Source organism: Sapajus apella, unplaced genomic scaffold (genome assembly GCF_009761245.1).
Source record: "Sapajus apella isolate SASKATOON/1434 unplaced genomic scaffold, GSC_monkey_1.0 scaffold24, whole genome shotgun sequence".
In the NCBI taxonomy this organism is placed as follows: Eukaryota; Metazoa; Chordata; class Mammalia; order Primates; family Cebidae; genus Sapajus; species Sapajus apella.
Window position 1 is genome coordinate 12,794,573 of NW_022436964.1, and position 22,688 is coordinate 12,817,260.

The window sequence follows — 22,688 nt, forward strand, 5'->3', positions numbered from 1 at the left end:
ACATATATTATATATATATATATATATATATATATATATATATATATGAACATTGGAAAGTGAATGGTAGTATCTATCTTCCATTATTTTGGCAAAGGTAATGGCTATAAAATGCCGAGCATGTGGCAAGTGCTCAAAAATGATAGTAGTTATTTTAAAATCATTATCATTATCATTATTATAACTAGCAAAGATATCACCAATGTAGAGCAAATTTTTCAAAAGAATGACAAGAAAGGTGCCCACCACACTCCCACCCCACCACACTCTACCACTCCACTGTTTGAATTATTTACTTGAAATATGAGAGGAGTATAGAAGAGAACGCAGAAGAGTAAATAAACACATTTGCCACTTTCACTGAGATATGGAAATAGCTTTATAAATATGATAGTAATAGGTCTGGAAGCAGCCATGCAACCCTCATTTAATCTGTTTACTTTTTTGTCACTTGGATTCATCTCATTCTGATATGAAATAATCTGCCACTTATCATAAGTGCTTTCTCTGTGGGGATGTGGGTAACTAACAACAAAATTCAGTAAACAGGAAAACCTGGAAGTCTGGTTCAAATGTATCCACCAAGCAAAATAGGTGATTAAGATAGGATTCAAAGTCCTCTCTAATAAACGGTCTACAGTTGCCAATAGATGAAACAACAAATAGGCCAAAAGTAAAAGATAAAGAGATACATAAAAACTGAATGGGAGCCAGGCATGCTGGTTCACACCTGTAATCCCAGCACCCTGGGAGGCCAAGGTGGGCAGATCACAAGGTCAGGAGTTCGAGACCAGCCTGGCCAACATGGTGAAACCCCATCTCTACTAAAAATACAAAAATTAGCCAGATGTGGTGATGGGTGCCTGTAATCCTAGCTACTCCAGAGGCTGAGGCAGAAGAATCTATTGAATCTTGGAGGTGGAAGTTACAGTGAGCAGAGAGAGAGCCACTGCACTCCAACCTGGGCGACAGAGCGAGACTCAGTCTTAAAAAAAAAAAAACCTGAATGGGGAAAACTATCTAATTTCTTTTGGAGGAAATAACTTCCTAGATCATCAGTTGATAGTGACAACACCTTATTTTTGCGTAGAAGAGTACAGCCAATGCCCAATCTCATGCATTATTTCATTTGATCCTACCAACAAGACAGATAACATCAGAGAATATCTAAGGACTAGCTTGAAAGGAAAGACCAACTTAACCTACAGACATATTGTTGATTCTCCCAGGGAGGATTTCCTTTCAGATTTTTCTGGTTCTATTTTTGTTTATTTGTTTCTTCATTTCAGAAGAGATTTATTTTCCCATCAACGAATGTAAATTTTTTTAAAACTGGTTTTGATTCAACCTAGTTCAAATACTTATTTTTAAAAATAGGATATAATTTCTACTCTAAGTTTAGCAGCCCATTACATATAGCAAGTGTCATGCTATGTGAACAAGATCATGCGAAGTCTGACGTAAGTAAATTCAAATCTAGGATGCAACAGGCTTCCCAATAATTTTGAGCTAGATGTATGGTAAGTTTAGAGCAAGAGGGCCGCGGAGAAAACAATTGCTTGATGCAATTTTAATGAAATGAGTGCTTGGTTTCATTATGTTTACTTAGAGACTGTGCAAGGTCTATTTCACAGCAGCACATGGAAAAGCAAGTAAAGAAAATTGCTCTTACAATGGGAAGTATTCTCGATCATGAGGAGATAAGCAAGAATAACTAACTGCCTTGAAGAAAGTTAAATAATTAAGGAAGAAAAGAGAACCTCTAAAAAGTTTATAAATACTGCTTTGGTGAGATCTGGGAAGGTGCCTTCTTAAAATATGAATATAAAGTCAAAGAAAGTAGTGATTAGAAAATAGAAATTCTAGAATTAAAAAAACGTTTCAAGAAGGTTCTAAAAGGTCATGGACATCTCCCCAAATGTCAAAGTGGATTCTTCGCTCCACCACCACCTGCTGGGCAGAGCACACCTTTGGAGCAGGAGAGTAAAGGGTCTGGCAAGTGGCCACTACAAAAAAGGAAAATGGTAGAAAGGCTGGATAATCTTGAAGACATGCAGGAGGCATCTGATTCCATTGTCATCAATGAAAAAGAAAGACTGTAAAGATGGATAGAAGGATTACTTTTAATCCCATTATAAACTCCTTTTTTTCTATCAGGGTTGTGTGTGTGTGTGTGTGTGTGTGTGTGTGTGTGTGTGTAAATGTATATATTTTTTCAAAAGTAATGAAAATAAGAGTTAAAGAAGTACAAGAGGAAAACAAAGAGTAGATCTCACGTACACAATGTGTTCCATGACGTATGTTACTCTCCATTCCATAAAGTTGCAAAGTTGCGATATTAATAATAGGCTGCATTTAACAGAGAACTTTCTATGTGGAAGACACTGTCCCAAGTACTTCCCATGTATTCTTTCACTTAATGCTTAGAATGCCCCTTACAAATAATAATGATTATTTTCTCCATTTTACAGCTGAGGAAAGGAAGGTTCAAAGTAATGAATGCCTAGAGATGCATAGTTCTAGGTGGTCATGCCAAGATTTGAGCCCAGCAATCTAAGTCTAAATAAGATACACTTAACATTTCACTGCTCTGCCCCTGTGCCTGTGAGACATGTAAAAGCAGATGTCAATTAGGCAGAAGATTTTCAAGCCTGAAAGTCAGGATAGAGACCTGGGCTCCAGTTAGAATTGTGGCCTTGAGCAGCAAATAGAAGTAAAATTGTATGAGTGGATGAAATCCCAGGACAGTATTTGTAATCAAAAGAGGAGATCTGATCGATCTCAACACATCAGGGGTAGACCGAGAAAAAGAAGCTAACTTCAATCCCAGAGATTGATAAAGTAGGAGAAAAACTAGCAAAGTGGTATTTCATGAAAGTCCATGGAAGACGATGTTTTAAGGAGAGTATTGTCAACAGAGTCAATGCTGCTCTAAGTCACATTATGAAAGGGACTCAGATTCTTTGACCTTAGAAATAAGAAGGTTGGCAGGGCGTGGTGGCTCATGCCTATAATCCCAGTGAGGCAGGCAGATCACAAGGTCAGGAAATCAAGACCATCTTGGCTAATGCAGTGAAACCTCATCACTACTAAAAATACAAAAAATTAGCCAGGTGTGGTGGCACTTGCCTGTAGTCCCAGCTACCCGGGAGGTTGAGGGAGGAGAATAGCTTGAACCGGGGAGGCACAGGTTGCAGTGAGCCGAGATCATGCCATTGCACTCCAGCCTAGGTGACAGAGCAAGACTCTGTCTCAAAAAAAAAAAAAAAAAGAAGAAGAAGAAGGTAATTGATGATGTTGCTAGAGCAGTTTCAGTGACATCAATGGGCGCATGCCAAGCTTCCATGGGTTGAGTTGTGCAAAGTAAAAGATAGCAAGTGTATACAAGTCTTTCAGGAAGCTTGTCTATGCTGAGGCAGAGAGTTAATGATTGGGTTAAAGAAAGCTTTTCAGAGACAAGGGCAAAATAATACAATGATTAAGATAGAATCTTAGATAAGAGTTCCGTTTAAATCCCTGCTTTGCCACATGCATGTTACATAATCTTGGTTGGTGCTTAACCCTTTAGAGTTTCAGTTCCCTCACGTGCATAATGTAGAAAACAACATCAACCTTAAAAAGAGGCTGAGAAAAATAAGTTAACATATTTAAGAGCCTTTAGCACCATGCTTGGTACAAACTAAATGCTTAGTAAATGGGAGTTGCCATTTTATTAATGCTATTTATGTGCTACTCAAGAGGATATTGAAATGCCTGCAGTTGAAGTAAGAAGCTGAAGATAAAGGATAGGGACTCACTAATGGAGTAAAGTCCCCAGGAAGGCAGAGGAAGATGAGATCCAGAGCACAGGTAGAGAAATTAACCCTAGAAAGGAGAGCGGATGTTGAGTGCCAAGGTCGGTAAGTTTGCAGGGTAGGTGGTGCAAAGTAGTCATTTTCTGTCTGCTGCCTTCTGTTTCCTGAATGATGCAAGTGTTGAAGTTATGTGTTAAAAGTTAGGTGGTAGAAGCATAGGTTTGATATGAGTAGAAAAAATTTGAATATCTATCATGGAGAACACAGGGCCTTATAAAACATGTTGGGGAAATTGGATCATGTGCATCAAATGGGTCAAGCTAACAATGTCACACTTTATGCCTGAATCACTTGATTTATTTCTCACCTGCAATGATATGGATTGACCAAAGAAAACAAGAAAGGACCCCACTGCTTCTAAACCACTCCTAATTTCATTGTCACACGACAAATGCCGTTTTGCTTAGAGTTTTAAAAGAATGCTGCATCTCTTTGGGAAAATTATTGCTGTAGCTTGCAATTATTGATATGACTCATACATCCTATTGATCAGTGCACTTATACTGATCTTTAAACAGCACTGGCAAGGAGAGAGAAGCAGGAAAGCAGCTTTTAAAAACATTAAGTTCCTCTTCTTGCTTATGGGCTATACAAGGTTAAGATTAACTTTAGATACAATAGATTATATTTGGAAGGTGAACTCTAAGAGATGTGGTTCCACAATTTACACAGAAATATGACTTTTTAATCTTTAAAATATCATTTCAAAATGTTTATCTTTTCTGCAGAAATCACAGAGGGAAAATATCCCACAGTCATTACAAAAATATGAATAATTAGTTCTCTGTGCTTACTTTGTTTGATAAAGTGTATATCTTACTCAAGCCATCATTATTTACCAAAATAAATAATGACATTTCATTATGAGTAATCAAATGAAAAGAATATTTTTCCAAATCACTTACTTAAAAGAAAATTTACCCTCTTTGTTATCCCCAAAACAATACATGTTAAGAATAGATCAACATTGGCTGGGAGCAGTGGCTCACACCTGTAATTCCAGCACTTTGGGAGGCTGAGGTGGGCAGATCACGAGGTCAGGAGATGGAGACCATCCCAACCATCATGGTGAAACCCTGTCTCTACTAAAAATACAAAAAAATTAGCTGGACGTGGTGGCACACGCCTGTAGTCGCAGCTACTAGGGAGGCTGAGGCAAGAGAATTGCTTGAACCCAGGAGGCAGAGATTGCAGTGAGCTGAGATCATGAGCACGCCACTGTACTCCAGCCTGGGCGACAGTGCAAGACACTGTCTCAAAAAAAAAAAAAAAAAGATAAACATTTAAAAAATCAACTACCTTCTCATTACAGTGAAATAATGATTGTTCACATTTTGTTATATATTTTTTTCAGCATTTTCCACAAACATTTACACATATCTATATATTTAACAAAAGGGATAATTTTGAAAACAATTTTTGAGACAGAGTCTCACTCTGTCACCCAGGCTAAAGTGCAGTAACCCAATCACAGCTCACTGTAGCCTTGGCCTTCCCAAGTGATCTTCCTGCTCATACTCCTGAGTAGCTGGGACTACAAGCGTGTGCCACCACATCCAGCTAATTTTCCTATTTTTAGTAGAGATGGGGTTTTGCCACGTCGGCCAGGCTGGTCTTGAACTCCTGAGCTCAAGTGTTCCCCGGCTCCCTCCGCCTTCCAAAGTGCTAGAATCACAGGTGTGAGAAACTGCACCTGGCCTGAATAAGCTAACATTTAGAAAGCTAATCCTTTACTGCTAGACATTGTTTCCTCCACTGACATTTTTTCCTGGTTGATACTACAACTTACAATAGGATAACATCTCTACAGATAATTTTTGGCATATAACTCTTATATCTTCATTTATATTCCTAGAAACCTTAATGCTGGGTTAAAGACTATGTTTTCTTTTTTAAACATTTGCTTATCAATTTCACAAATATTTAGTGACCATTCAATAAATATGTAAAAGTTAATTATACATTTATTGAATTATCAGTGGTCTTGGCACTAGGAATACTCAAGTGGGACAAATACAGTCCCTGCACTAAATGATCCTGAAGTGTAGGGAAGGAGACAGAAGGTAAGCAATTTCTTGTCACACGATGTTAAAATGAAAACCAGAAAAAATACAGGAAGTGCCTTCTCACCATCAGTATATGAAAGTGCCTATTTCTTTACATGCTCATCAAATTTAATACTAAGCTTAAGAATAAAAATTGCTAGTTTGATGGATGAAAATATTTCTCAGGGTAATTTGCATTTCTGTGATTACTGGTGAAACTGAACATTTTTTTCATATGGTTATACTGCTCTGACATATTTTGGGGGAAAATGCTGGATAAAAATCTGTGCAATTGTTTGGCTTTTCTATGCATCTCCTAGAGTTTTATTTTTCTTTTCTATTAAATTTCCACAGGTCTTTAGAGATAGAGTTGAAATAATTAATACATGATAAAAAACATATTTATATTGCGACTTTATAGAGTTCACTTGCCTGTATAGCACTATAAGGAAGAATGAGGAAGAAGCGTTTACACAGTACACACGAGTGGACATTATCATAAATTATCAAGGTATTCAGTGGTTCTAAAGAAAGAAGTAAGGAATTAATATTCTTTTTTTCAATGCCTGAATTTACATTCTTAACATCTTTCTCCTCCATATATATTTTTACTTCTATATATTCATTCAACCAATATTCTGTGCAGTACAAAGAACCCTAGAATTATCCTGGAGTAGCTGACGTCAGTGACGATTTATTGATGACCATTTCCTCCATTCTTTTGTGCTTGCAAAACCCACTTCTGTTCCATTATCTATCCCTCAAAGAAACTCTCAACCCAACTCAGTGGTACCTCCTAGCCAATGTGGACACCCCATTCATTTTGCCACAGTGATTGGGCTGGTTCTCAACGTGCAACACATTTCAACCAGTGAGATAACAAGGGAAGTCCACTGGATGTCCTGTGGGAAAGATTTCTTCACTTTTACAAAAGGCAAACACAGAAAGAGATCATCTCTTCTCATGTTGTCAATCACTGGCATGTCTGCTTGTGATATCTAGAACCATGACGTCCACGTTGAAATCAAAGCCACCCTGGTGAATATGGCTGACTGATGCACTTGAGTTTGAGGCTACCTTTGGCAACATTACTTCACCTCTCTAAATTCAGCCTCTTTATTGGGAGATGGAGAGAAAGAGCAAGCTGGTTCTGTATTTCTCAAATTATCATTTTATAAAGGTCGTTTTAACATTAAAAAATAGAAAAGACATACTCTCAGGAAAAAAATCAAAGGTTGAATTAATTAAATCTTTTTAAAACCTTAATATTCTGTTTTTATTTTCTTCATTTCTTTGTGGAGTGAAAAATTCCTGCAGACTCTGGGTAGAAATCCATTTAATTAAACAGATCATATACTCATAAAATAAATAATGATGTGAATATATTTTTAGTTCTATATAAGGTAAGAGTTCTGAAAAATCGGAGATCATTGAGGACAGAAAGTCTGGGGAATCTTCATAGAGACGTAGAGTCATTTAGCCATGTGGTCAGTAGGCACTGTAAGGTGCTTCATACGTTACTTGTAATTTGCTTTGGCTTAATGCTTACATAGGAAACATGGATCAAAATAAGGAACATATTTTGGAAATCTTTAAGCCTCTTATAATAAAAACAATTTATGTCAACACTGAGAATCCACATGGACTGTTTTTCTTAAAAGGGCTTGAGAAACACGGGACTAGGTCAATTCTAAAACCTCTCTAAGCACTTAAATGAAAGCAGTGTAAACTAGGATTGAGGAGCAAAAGTTCTACAACCAAGCCAATCTCCGCTTGAACCTCGGTCCTGTTACCAACTAGCTATGCGGCTTGTGGGTAGATGCTTAACCTCTGCAAACTCTGTTACTTAACTGAAAAGTTAGGATAATAGTTATTGTCTCTTAGCATTATGTTGTAGGTAAAACCTTGGCATATGAAAATAGTAGCTATGGCTCTCATCTGTGGAAGGTCTACTCATTTGCATTCTTCCCCATTTTTCAGCAGCTCGACCTGGTTGAGTTTTGATTTACATTTGTACAAGTTTCTGATTTTGTTAAATTAGTATTCCAAGATCAGCAGTTTACTTAGGATCAATTTACTTAGGATAATTGTCAGTATTTTACATTTTAGTGGTATTATTATTATTATTATTATTTGAGACCGTCTGGCTCTGTCGCCAGGCTGGAGTGCAGTGGCATAGTCTCGGCTCGTTGCAGTTGCCATCTCCCGGGTTCAAGCAATTCTGCTTCAGCCTTCTGAGGGACTACAGGTGCACACCACCACACCCAGCTAATTTTTGTATTTTTAGCAGAGATGAGGGTTTCACCATGCTGGCCAAGAGGGTTTCGATCTCCTGACCTCATGATTCTCCTGCCTCAGCCTCCCAAAGTGTTGGGATTACAGGTGTGAACCATAGTGCCCAGCCTATTTTTTAAGTATAAATTTAAGGCATAGTTTCAACCAAAAAAAGCAGACTTAGAGGAATCTTGACCTGGAAATAAATACTTTAGACCAAATGAATTCTGTTTCTTTGATGCAAATTTTAAATAACAATTTTTTTCTTGTACATTACAGTATAATTCAGATTTTTTGTTAATTTTAACTGTTCTTTTTCATACCTACCCCAAGTTTTTAAGACATGTGGATTAAGACAAGTCTACATTCAAAAAGTTCTTTTTTCCAGGATGGTGCCTGAATAAATGCCATTGAATTAACCTTCTGTTAATACTCTATAATGGGTTAACTCATTCCCTTTCAGTCCAGGTTCATAATGTAACTTGAGCACCACAGAAAAGAAATTCTTGCATTATTGGATTGAAACTAGTCAGAAACTTTTGACACAGTGAGTGGTTTTAACTGGGTCAAACAACACTAGACAATAGTTTTTTTTGAGAATGGCTTGAGCTCTTCCATAAGTGCACAAGAACAGACTTCTTAATTTTTCTCAAATTAATTATGGCTTGTTTTTTCCACAGCCTGCCCCAACCAGCACTGGGAGGACATAAAATACTATTTAAATTTCAGGGCCTTTATCCTCTGCAGATAGATCATACAAAAACTCCTACTTGCTCAATCACAGGGCAGGTTAAGGTCATAGTGGCAGTTTCTGTGATGTCCCTGGTCCATCAAAAATAAACTTGCTTCTGGACCAGGAACACACTCCTTCTTGGTCCCATTAAGCCCCTGGGACAGGGCTGTGGTACTCAGCACGGATTCTCTAGGCATCTCGCTTTGGGGTGCTGTACGAGAGCAGAAAGCAGGTCCTCACCTCTGGAGAAAACAACACCCTCTCTGCTTATAGTATTGGAGAGTCTAGTTCTTCCGAGTTGGGCTGCTGCCTTCTTCCTCAAACTTTAGAGTGCTTCCTGTTTTAGACAATATAGGCTTTTGTATCACTGAGCCTGGATTTTGAAAGCAAAGTCCTCTTAAGAAGGAAGGGGACGTTTAGCTCTGTGTACTCAGGTCTGACTTTCTGAGCATTTTGTGACAAAAACATCACATGATTTAAATTTGCCTATTAAGTTATAGCACACCACTAGAATATCAATAAATATTTACACTACATTTGTTTACACAAAAGCCTCCCTGCCAAGACCTTGCCTTTTTCACTGTGTAGCTCACATATTTAGCAGGGTACCTGGTGCTTAGTAGGTACCCAAAAATTGACCAATGAATTGGGCCTACATAGGCTAGCTCTCTGAGAAAGAAAGTCATTGGTCTAAATATGTTAGCTTTCTGAGAAAGAAGGGGTTGGGGGACTGCTTTGCAATGTGTGCATTCAACTTACAGAGTTAAACTGATGTTAAAAAGAAAAAAAAAGAAGGAGTTGGGGGAATGTGAGAAAGAAAGAAAGAGTGGAGAAGAGGTTGGAGAAAAGGAAAGGGCAGGAGATAAAGAAATGGCTGATTCTTCAGTACCTACCATGTTTTGGCTCCTTCTTGTTACTGCATTTAATCCCTAGAAAATAACCATATAAGCATTCTCATCCACAGTTCATGGGGGAGGAAACAGTGATTGAATGAATCGTTAATAATTTATCCAATACAACCGAGAGCTAAGATGTAAAAGGACATACCTCTGAATTCAAGATCCCACTAATTTCCACAACTTTTCCACTTCCTGACTGTCCAAATATTTCCAATTTATCTGGTGATAACTTGAGACTCTGTCTGAAGCTGCCTGCATTTGAAGATTTAAAATAACATAAAAACGTTCCTGTGTTTGTCCTGAGGTCACCAGGATATGAAATGTAAGCAGCTGGAAGCCAGTCCTGAGAGATGCTTTCCATAGTGGCCAGCAGTGATTGGAGCCCGGCATGACTGCCATTTTGTCTCTTTGATAACAGTTAAAATGCTCTCAGATAACTAGTTCTGGGCGTTCTAACGGCTCTGAACACACTCTTCTAAAGGAAAGTGCTCCCTAATAACCTTTTTCTGACGGGGGCCTTTTATGAATACCAGTGGTTTTTCACTATGAACCCCTAAGAGGACTAGGCATCTGGATGTTCATGCTGTCTGGGGGAAATCATACATGACTATTCCTCAAGTTGAGAAAGAATACTTTGTGTCCCTAGAATGTAAAGCTGCATGTTATAGATGGGCAAGAGCTCTTGGGGTACAGTTTATTTCTTCATTTTGCCCCTGCTTTTTTTTTTTCTAATGCCTCCTTGATGTCTCTGTGTGTACAGAAGCTGCTTCTTTAAAATGTTGGCTATCCCAGCTAACACCATCCACTGTGTCTAAAAGTCTAGTTAATTTCAATCTAATGATGCAAGGATTTCTTTGCTAGGTACACAGGTTACTTTATGACCTGGATTAAAAAGGGAATGAGCTGACCCATTACTAGAGTATGAATAGAATGTCAGTTCAATGGTATCTGCTCAAGCATCACACAGAAAAAAAGCAAGAACTTTTGAATACAGACTTCTCAATCCACGTCTTAAAAACTTGCACTAGGTATGAAGGTCAGCTAAAATTAATTAAAAAACTGAATTGTAGTGTAATGGGCAAGAAAGAACACTGGCAACCTGGAGGCTCTCAATATACTTTATTTATTTGTTTGTTTGGAGACAGGGTTTCACTCTGTTACCCGGGCTGGAGTGCAGTGGCATGATCTCAGCTCACTGCAACCTCTGGCCTCCCCGGGTTGCAGCCTCAGCCTCCCAAGTAGCTGGGATTACAGGTGCCCACCACCATGACCGGCTAATTGTTGTATTTTTAATAAAGGCGGGATTTCCCCATGTTGGCCAGGCTGGTCTCGAACTCCTGATCTCAGGTGATCTGCCTGCCTCGGCCTCCCAAAGTGCTGGGATTACAGGCGTTATCCGTAGCACCCACCTCAATATACTTTAGTTTCAGAGATGATGATATTCTGAACTGCTAAGCTTTCCCTTCATTTAAATAATATGCAGGCCAGATATTCTGCTACCTTTTCTATGAAAGACTCAAAAATGAGGACATGACCAATTATTTTATTCCAATGACCAAAGTGTGCTGCAAGGGAGGAAATGCAACAAATATGAAATGTGGCTGGGAATGTTGGAAAGCGGGTAGCAGGTACCTGTTGGTCCCCACCATTCTCTTCTCTCTTGCTAGCAAAGCCCTGATTTTGTTGGGGCTGCAGAGCAGTACCCAATCTCCTCAAATGAATTAAGACTGACTGAAGTCAATTATGACAATCTCATATTCTTCATATGTTGGGTGTTCTAAGGGTGAGCTGGTGTTCCATTTCTGGCCAATGAAAATGAGCAGTCTGCTGATGTCTTCTCAGAAAAAAATTTTCTCCCTGCTAAAAAAGATATGTGTGGATAGAGTATTTTATCTCGAGCACCCTTTATTCTTGCTCTGGCAATTGCCTTATCAAAACATAATAGAGCAGCTGCAGCCGTGCCATGATTGTGAGAGAAAGGTCAGAAGAGTGAACAAGACATTCACTTGTCCATTCAACAAGTATTTATTGGACATTTACCATTGCCACGGTCTTCTAGACCTTGGGGAATACACTAATAAATAAAACAGACAAAGTCTTACCTTGGACATTTATCCAGAGCCCTGATATTTTGGAGCAGAAGGGACATCAATGCCATTATTGCTTAAGACACTATAAATTAAATATTTTATTGTTTCAGCCCAAAGCATTCTTATTGACATAAAACATTTACTTTACTATTATTAAAAGTTCAATGAAGTGCCTAAGCTAAGCACAGTTTATTAACCTTTTGGTAACTTCCCCAGATTTCCAACCTCAAAGGTTTATTTGCATTCATCACTCTACAAGCAGAATTTAGCTACCTTGCCCCTGCAAAAAAGATGGCAAAGTGGTTTTGCATAGTAATCTGAACCAGAGAAAAGAAAGACGTAGAAAAGGATAGAAAAATGTCCATTAGCCAACCCTCAGGGACACTGTGTAGAGAAGCAGGGGTTAAAAATGAAAGCAAAAGCATTATGATAAGAGACTTACAAGAAAAACTGCATAGGCCAAACACAGTGGCTTACGCCTGTAATCCCAGCACTTTGGGAGGCTGAGGCAGGCGGATCACCTGAGGTCGGTTGTTCAAGACCAGCCTGGCCAACAGGCCAACATGGTGAAACCCTGTCTCTACTAAAAATACCAAAAAATAGCCAGGTGTGGTGGTGGGCACCTGTAATCCAGCTTCTCAGGAGGCTGAGGCAGGAGAATTGCTTAAACCCAGGAGGCAGAGGTTGCAGTGAGCAGAGATTGTGCCACTGCACAATCTGGGTGACAGAGTGAGGCTCTGTCTCAAAAAAAAAAAAAAAAAAAAGACATACACAATAGCACTATGGAGCTTAGGTGCCAAATTGCTGATTAAAGAAGAGATGAGCATGTCCTCAATCTCTGCACAGCACAGGATGGCATCTGGCAGGAGTCTCAGCACAGCAGTGGAGCAGGAATGCCAGGACGTAGCATTCTCACTGGAGATCCTGGCCACAGTGGCTATGTTGAAGAAGAACCACAATACAATGGCTCCTAGCAATGGACTTCAGTAATAATATAAAATTAGAGCATGTAAGGACTTGTTCCTGCACACACCCATGAAACTAGAGATGAGCTGGGGTCCTGACATATGTCAGGAAGGGACATGAGAATGCTAAATTCAGGTCTTACTAATGTTCCTGTGACCTTGTTTACACCCACTGGCTGTGACAGCCAAGGATGTTCAGGTCACATTGCAATATTAAAATTATGGAAAGTGACTGTAGGTTCTGTTTCTTTCATTATTTTCTAATTTACAGATAGCTCTTCTCTGTTTCTTAATTAACAACTCCTTCCAAAAAAAAAAAGTATATGTATTCATTTGTTGAATTTTAGATTGTGAGTATCCCAATAGAATTTAATCTTTCCCTAGGGAAAGGAAATAAAAATTTTAATTAGAAAGCATAGGTCAAAAGAAATTTGGATGAGGAGGATGATATGGAAAATACTAGAAATTTCTTTATGGTTAGAGGCTTGTAATGTTTGTTGGGTCACAGACCCCCTTTAAGACTCTGAGGACACTCTAAGCTTCTCTACAGGAAAAGCTCATATACAAGAGTACATCTGAAGCCCATTCACTACCCCCTATCTTGGAAGCAGAGGAACCCTAGGCTTAAAGTTCTTGCATCAGGTCTCTGGACTTTAGTTTCCTTGCAGGGTAAGAATGTGATAAGAATGAAACAAAGTCTACGACTTGACCTACCTGCTGGTCAGTTAGCATTGTGTGACTCCCTGACTACATCTCTAATCCTCATCAGAATCTAGCAAGTGTAGATGGATTCAGTGCTGACAAATCACCTTTCCAAGTAGGGTGCCTTGCTGACACAATTAATATTTCATGTTCCATCGAGTCCTACTTAGAGCATGCTCTTCCGACCCATCTGACCACTATGATACTGAAGAACTGTAAAGAGTGACTGACACTTTGTACTCAGAGAAGTATCCTAATAATAGCTGTCTACACAAAAGGCATCATCAAACACTTTAGAAATGTTATCCCATTGCTGCTGGGTGCAGTGGCTCAAGCCTGTAATCCCAACACTTTGGGAGGCCGAAGTGGACAGATCACTTGAGGTTAGGAGTTCGAGACCAGCCTGGCCAACATGGTGAAACTCCATCTCTACTTAAAAAAATACAAAAATTAGCTAGACATGGTGGTACACCCCTGTAGTCCCAGCTACTTGGGAGGCTGAGGCAGGACAATTCTTGAACCCAGAGGTAGAGGTTGCAGTGAGTAGAGATCATGCCACTGCATTCCACCCTGGGCAACAAGAGCAAAACTCTGTCTCAAAAAAAAAAAAAAAAAAGAAGAAATGTTACCCCATTTCATCTGCACAGGAGCTGTATGAGATTATAAAATATGACTCATTTTGTAGATGAGAAAACTAAGGTTAAGTAACACGACCACGATCACACACATAATAAGCGGCAAAACACATATCCCTGTCTTATGGGCTGAATGTTCAAGTGCCCCCCTGACTCATATGTTGAAGCCCTAAACCCATAGTGTGATGGTATCAGAAAGTGAGCCTTTGGGGGGTAATTCTATTTAGATGAGGTCACGGATGTAAAGCCCCCATGATGGGATTAATATGTTTTTAAGAAGAAGAAGAGCTGCCATCTTGCGTTCCCACATGTGTGTGCTTACTCTCTGCTGGTCCACCCAAGATCTGCTGAGCACCAGTCCTAGTCCCCAGCGAGGCCCCTTATCCACTCCAACAAGAAGAAAGAAACAATCATAAACCAGGAAAACTTGCCAAACTTCAGGCACGAGTGCGCATTGGTGGGAAAGAAACTGCTCACCGAAAGAAGGTGATTCATGGAACAGCTACAGCAGATAATAAAAAATTTCAGTTCTTCCTCAATAAGTTAAGGGTAAACAATATCTCTGGTACTGAAGAGGTGAATACGTTTACAAACCAAGGAACAGTGATCCACTTTACCAACCCTAAAGTGCAGGCATCTCTGGCAGTGAACACTTTGACCATTACAGGCCATGCTGAGACGAAGCAGCTGACAGAAATGCTGCCCAGTGTCTTAAACCAGCTTGGTGCAGACAGTCTTAGTTAAAGAGACTGGCTGAAGTTCTACCCAAGCAATCTGTGGATGGAAAAGCACCACTTGCTACTGGAGAGGGCAATGATGCTGAAGTTCCAGATCTTGTGGAGAATTTTGATGAGGCTTCCAAGAATGAGGCAAACTAAACTGAGTCAACTTCTGAAGATAAAACTTGAAGAAGTTACTGGGAGCTACTATTTTATATTATGACTGCTTTTAAATAAATTTTTGTTTATGGATCTGATAAAATCTAGATCTCTAACATGTTTAAGCCCAAGCCCCTTGAACACTGCTGCTCTTTTCAGTTCTTGCTTATACAGTTCGTTCTTTGCAGCTAATTAAGCTGAAGAAGCCTGGGAATAAAGTTTGAAAAAAGATTAATAAAGTTCTTTGCCTAGTGAAGCAGAAGAAGACGACGAAGAAAAAGAGTCAATAGCTCCCTTTCTCTGCCATGTGAATATGTAATGAGAGGGCAGCTGTCAGCAGGCAGGAACAGGGTCCTCACCAGATGCTGACTCTGCTGGCACCTTGATTTTTTTGTTTGTTTGTTTTTTTGAGACGGAATCTTGCTCTGTCATCAGGCTGGAGTGTGGTGGTGAGATCTCCGCTCACTGTAACCTCCGCATCCTGGGTTCAAGCGATTCTCCTGCTTCAGCCTCCCGAAGAGCTGGGATTACAGGCGTGCATCACCACGCCCAACTAATTTTTCTATTTTTAGTAGAGATGAGGTTTCACCATGTTGGCTAGGATGGTCTTGATCTCTTGACCTTGTGATCTGCCCGCCTTGGCCTCCCAAAGTGCTGGGATTACAGGGGTGAGCCACTGCGTCTGGCCTGGTACCTTGATTTTAATCAGCCTCCAGAACTGTGAGAAATACATGTCCGTTGTTTAAGCCACCCAGTCTATGGTATTTTGTTATGGCAACCTAAACAGATTGAGGCACCCAGGATGGCTGAACCTGTGTTTTTTACCTCTGTGCTTTTTGCATGCCAGCTAATATGAATGATATGCCAAGTAATCTAACTCTCAAGTGTCAACACTGAAGTTAATAGGTCAATAGAAGCTCAACATAAATACTCCTAAATCTCTTGAAATGATTTCAATTAAATAAGACTGGCTTTTGAGAGGCATTAAAATGTACTGACATTGAAAGAAGAAAAATAAGTCTTTTCACTTAATTGTTAAAATCACTCCATCTCTATCCTGCCCACATAATTCTCAACTAATAATAGCCTATTTCACTCAGTGTCAGCAAAGAATGTGGAATGCTATAATCCACATGTATGTTACTTTGTTGCACATGCCTGCAAACTATAATTAGTAGATATTTTCTTCAAATATTTTTGAGAGTTTTTTCTTGCTTACAGAAAATTCAGGAGCAAACAGATTGGAAAAAAAATTTTTTTAAAGACAAAAAAAACCATCCCTATTCTGTCTTATATTATGATTTGACTTTGAATCTGTCACCATATTTACTAATTCTTTTAAAATTACATCTGAAAATGTGTGACTTGAAGCAAAGAATATACCATCACGATGCAAACATCAAAGAAATTATATCAAAGAAGATGAAAGGAAGAGAAGGCCATAGAAGTCCCTAAAAATGACTCATTGGGTTGAGAGATATAAAAATCATTGGTGACCTAAGCAAGAGGGATTTGTTATTGATGAGTGTGAAGGTACAATTGCAGTGGGTTAAAAAAAATTAGGGCACCTCCATATACAATGGACTATTCTGCAGTGGCTAAGCAGATTGAGGTGCATCTATAAGTACAAAGCTAGAAATACATCTATGAGGAAAGCAAGTTTGCCAAACAACGTGAATAGCATGATTTGCAAAAGTAAAATTATCAGTGTATAAAAATGTGTGTAGATATAGATAGAGCCTTATTTGTATATCTGTAAATGCATGAGAGAATTGTCTAAAGGGACATATATTTGTACCACAGGCCTTTTGAGGCCCTAGATTGCATACCCTCAGTTCATCTCTGATTTCAGCCACAGCTGTAGTAGGTGGTTCCCCACAAGCTCTGATGGTAGTGGTGATGTCCACCGAAAGAGCATACCTTGGTGTTTTCATACTCTGCCTTGGGGGATTCTCAAGGAAGTCCACTTAGCCTTGCAAACAAGAGCCACCTAGGAAAAGTGAGTGAGCAACACTCAACCAATGGAGAATGCGAGCTAATGGATAAATGCCCCAGCTCCACCACAGCCTTCAAGTGGACAAGTCTGGGAGTCATCCTATATACTTTTAAAAATTGTAAGCCGGTTGTGGTGGCTCATGCCTGTAATCTCAGCACTTTGGGAAGCTGAGGTGGGCGGATCACTTGAGGTCAGGAGTTCGAGACCAGCCTGGCCAACATAGTGAAACCCCGTCTCTACTAAAAATGCAAAAACAAATTTGCCAGGTGTTGTGGTGCATGCCTGTAATCCCAGCTACTCAGGAGCTGAGGCAGGAGAATTGCACAAACCCAGGAGTTAAAGGCTGCAGTGAGTCAAGATCATGTCACTGCACCCCAGCCTGGGTGACAAAGCAAGACTCCATCTCAAAAAAATAAATTGCAGTAAAATATACACAATACAAATGTACCATTGTAATCTTTTTGAAGTCTGCAGTTCAGTGGTTTTAAGTACATTCACAATGTTGTGCAAGTGTCACCACTACTCATTTCCAAAATGTTTTCATCATCCACAACAGAAATTCTATGCTCATAAACCAATAACTCCCCATTCTCTGCTCTCCCCAGTCCCTAGTAACCTCAAGTCTACTTTCTGCCTCTATGAGTTGGCCTATTTTAGGTATCTCATGTAAGTGGAATCATAAGATACTTGTCCTTTTGTCTCTGGCTTATTTTGCTTAGCACCGTGTTTTAAGGTTCATCCATTTGTAGCATGTGTCAGTATTTCATTCCTTTTAAAGGCTGAATAGTATTCCATTGTATGTATATACCAACTTTTGTTGATACATTCATCTGCTGATGGGCATTTGGTTGTTCCACATTTTGAATATTGTGAATAACGCTGCTAGGAACATTGGTGTACAAGTATCTATTTGAGTCTCAGCTGTATACTTTGGGGCATATACCAGGGAGTGGAAATGCTGAATCATATGCTAATTCTAAGTTTAACTGTTATGTTTGCTTGTATTTAACATGCTCCATGAAAAACCTATTTTATTTGTTTATTTTTTGGTAAGTTTAACTTTTAGAAGTACTGCCAAATAGTATACTTCTTGCAGGCCTGGGGGAATTGAACCTCAGACTTTTGATGATATATCCATATGTTGCCCTTCCTGCTTCTCTCCCTCTCTCTCTTGTTCCCTGTGAATTTCATATGGTCTAACTGCACCTAAGTCCTCAAGTCCCCGTCTCAGGCTCTACTTATCAAGGAACGCAAGCTAGGACAACACCCACCTATAAGGGTGATTACCTCTGAGAATTAGGATTAGAAAGAAGGAAACATTTGCTCTTAAAACTTTTGTACCTGGATCACTTTGTTGTCTTTCAAGTTTTTGTGAACATAAGAAGTCAAAGTCATAGCATTATTCTATTCTGTATACGTAAGTGATTGCTCCAAAACAAAATAAACCACAGACTGATCATTCTTATGAATTTTTGCCATTACAGTAAATCGTAGAGTTTTAGAGGTTAATTTTTTTTAAAGGTTCTTAAATTCTTGATCCAAGATGGTGTTTGTATTAGTCTGTTCTCACATTGCTATAAACATCTGAGACTGGATCATTTATAAAGAAAATAAGAGGTTTGGTTTGTTTGTTTGGTTGTTTTTTTTTTTTTTTTGAGATGGAGTCTCACTCTGTCACCCAGGCTGGAATGCAGTGGTATGATCTCAGCTCACTGTAACCTCCGCCTCCCAGGTTCAAGTGATTCTCCTGCCTCAGCCTCCTAAGTAGCTGGGATTACAGGCACGCACAAACATGCTCAGCTAATTTTTTTGTATTTTTAGTAGAGATGGGGTTTCACCATGGCCAGGTTGGTCTCAAACTCCTGACCTTGTGATCTGCCCACCTTGGCCTCTCAAAGTGCTGGGATTACCCACAGCACTTGGCCTAAGAAAATAAGTTTAATTGGCTCACAGGTCTGCAGGCTGTACAGGAAGCAAGATGCTGGCATTTGCTCAGCTCTGGGAGGCCTCAGGAAACTTTCAATCGTAGCAGAAGACAAAGACGGAGCAAGGTGTCTCGTATGCTGGTGGCAGAAGCAAGAGAAAGAGGAGGGAGGTGTTACACACTTTTAAATAAGATTTTGCAAGAACTCACTTTCAGGAGAACATAACACAAGAGAGTGGTGTTAAACTATTCATAAATGATCAACCTTGATCCTCCAATCACCTCCCACCAGGCCCCACCTCCAACACTGAGGATTACAATTGAACATGAGATTTGGGCAGGGACACAGATCCAAACCGTATCAATGCTCCTGTCCTTTAGACTAGGCTAGCGGACTCTGGACTAACTCACGTGGAGATTTAGGTATCAATGTTCTCCCCTCCATACTTTCTCCAAGTCTTCACTCTTTCCCCTTGTCCATCTTGACCCCTCTCTTTCTCTAAGCACATCAAGCTCTCCTGGCTTCACATCCTTCCTCATCTAGTCTAGGCCATATAGAACTTTGTTTTGACCATTATTTTGCCAATATATTTTATTCCATTGTCTCTCTTTAAGACAGTCATCCTCCAGTTTCCAACCTGGATTAGTCCAAATGTTTGCCTCCAGCCTATAGAGGACTGCTGGAGAAAAATGACTGAATTTTCTTTAGCATATAGGAAGAAGCCACGACTGATTATGGTGTCAAATCTCAACAGGTGCTTACCACTAATTAACAACGTGATACTGCATAGGCCTAAGCTTATTTCTCACTCCCACATCACTGTCTCCAATTCCCTCACTCATACTTTTGCCAGATTTCTTGGATTCCTGTTTCACAAAGAAGATGCAGATTATCAAGTGTTAAGTATATTTTTTCTTAAAGTCATCTGTATCTGAATGTATCTTTGAAGATCTAATATCTACAATGTGCTTTCTAGGTGTCAGATACCTTGCTAAATAATCGTAGTAGCTAAAATTTATTGAGTTGATTATGACTAGTTATCACAGTACCTGGAGTCTACTAAGTACTTACTAAATGTTGAGTATCTAATGATGGGCCCAAATACAGATGTTTGTAGATATGGCATGAGAAAGTACAAAGATCAGTACAACTTCAGAGCCCATACTTCACTTCTATTTCCTTCCTTAAATCCTTTTGTATAAACATTTTCATCTATAATCCTTACAACATCAACAACCCTGTGAACTAGGCGTTATTATTGTTATGTTGATGCCTCATTTATATAAATGTGTGTGCATATGTGTACATATATATCTTATATCCAACATCGAGGCCACAGTTATGCAGTTAGTAACTCGGAGAGTTATAACTTAAAGATATTTTTGAATCTGATCCTGCATTTAAAACACCACACAATATTAATCATCAGTGCTTATAAATAGCTTTAACTTACCACATCTCTGAGAATGAGGTTTTCTCTCTTCTTAAGGAAAACCATCTGAGGACCTTATTCTTTCCCAGCTCTTTCAGGAAACTATTCTATCTATTTCCTTCTCTTTCCCATATGTTCAACTTCTGAAATTTTGTTGGTGCTGTTGACTTTTTTCCTGCAGATACTCAAGTCCATCAAACTTCAATACATCTACCATTTGAAAGATCACACCAGATGTTAAAATGAAAGAGTAATACAGTAGCAAGAGGATAAAAAATATATGAAAGTTAGATAATTATTTCAGGAACTTCAACATCTGATTAATAGAAATTCCATAAAAAGAGAATAGAGAAAATAAACCCAAGTATCAAAGAAAATATAGTAGAACATTTCCCAGAGCTGAAGGTCTCAAGTATCCAAGTTGGAATGTCCAATAAGTGGTAGCGCAATAAGGTGAAAAAGAGAACTATAGTACATCATTGTGAAATTTCATAATTCCAATAATAGTAAGAAGCCTTTGATACTTTCAGAAAGAAACAAGGAACACATTGCATAGAACAGTATACAAATCAGGATGACATTGAGCTAGGACAATGAAACAAAATCTTTCAAATTTTGAAAGAAAATTATTTCCCACCTAGAATTCCATATCCAGGCAAGCTACCATCAAATGTGAGGATAGAATGTTGAATTTTCACAACTATAAGATCTCAAAATGTTTACTCTCTCAGGAATCCTTTCCCAAGAAACTACTGAAGCATGTACTCCTCAGAATCAGGGAGCAAAGCAAGAAAGAAAAGGCACAGGACCTAGGGCAGGGACACTCAGCAGAAAAGAAAGCCTTCTCGTTTCTCTCTTTTCTATCCTCTCTCCCACTGCTTTAATTCAACTCTTTATTATTTTTCTGTTGGATTATTGAACTAACATTCTTACCAGTATCCCTTCTTCTTATGTCATCTCACACATTGACACCAAAGTTACCTCGATATATACAAATCTGATTATTTCCGTGAATACAATTCCTTAATGCTAATGTTTCAGTTGTCTATTTTCACAGCAATTTCAAACTACCACATATTTGATTACAGTTTTGCAATCTGGGCTGGGCTCAGTGAGATGGTTCTTCTGTTGTTCTTGCCTGGGGTCACTCTTGTGTCTGCAGTCCTCTCACTGTTAAGCTGGGCCTGGAAATCCAAAATGGCATTACTCATAGGTCTGACATTCCTACTGAGATGGCTGAAAATGCTGGGGGCTGGCTATGCATGTCTCTCTGTTCATTTGGTCTCTCCAGCAGTATAACTGGACCTCTTTACATGATGGATCAGGATTTTAAGAAAAAGTGTTTCAGCAGGATAAGCCCCAATGTACCTATCAAGCTTCTGTTTGCATCACATTTGCCAATGTCCAATTAGTTAAAGCAAGTCAAATGGCAACATCCACAGTCACTGTGAGAGGAGATTACCCAAGGATATGTGTTAAGAACACTGTGGACCCCTTGGTGGTGACTGAGCAACACCAAGCTTCTGGAAGAATTGGCAAAATCCAAGCTATCTGAAATAACAACAACAACAACAACAACAAAATTGTGGTTGAATTTTAACTTGTAAATTATCTTAGAATTTGGTTTCCCCGAAATGAGTTATCTACTTTGTGATGCTTGTTACTTACTGTATTGATTATATTTGAGAAAATGAATAATGTGAAAAATTAAAATGTAGCTTGTAACTTTGGCTCTGCTGAGCTGTTCTTGTAAAAACAGAAACTTGGTATAAGAGACAAGCCACGTAGCCTGACTGCCAAAGAGAGAGATGACAGCATGTAATAAGCTTCTCATTGCAGAGAGCCTATAAACAGACGTGTAATGGAGAGGCTTATTACCCAGATTCCTTTCCCAGGAAAGGCATTTTGATTATGGCCCTGGAAAGGAAATGCGACCCTTATGGAGAACCTATAAACAGACACATGAGGGGCATGTGTCCTGAGGAAAAACCTCTGCGGTGGAGATAAGGATGTAAAAGTCTTTCTTCTCCCACCGCTCCTCCAGGCCTGTATGGAGGCCCCCTCCTCTTGCAGTTTTGTGGTCAGGCTGGTTGTCCTGTGTCAGATCCTTTTCCTCCTGCAGCTGTGAGCCCAAGGCGTTTCTTGCTGATGATTATAAGTTTATGTTTAACCTCTATTCTTGCTAAGGTGTATGGTTGCTATGCTGACACACAGAAAGTTATCTTTACGTTGTTCTGCTTTTATAACACCACGTTGTGAT

The 22,688-nt window shown here is 39.2% G+C and overlaps 1 protein-coding gene and 1 pseudogene across 1 annotated transcript in view; one reads left to right on the top strand and one right to left on the bottom strand.

Moving 5' to 3' along the window:
- The window catches only part of GDA (guanine deaminase), a 158,835-nt gene that overhangs the window by 130,204 nt on the left and 5,943 nt on the right, over positions 1 to 22,688 (bottom strand). The gene's annotated exons all lie outside the window — the stretch shown is intronic.
- On the top strand, positions 12,872 to 15,213 carry LOC116559705 (annotated as a pseudogene).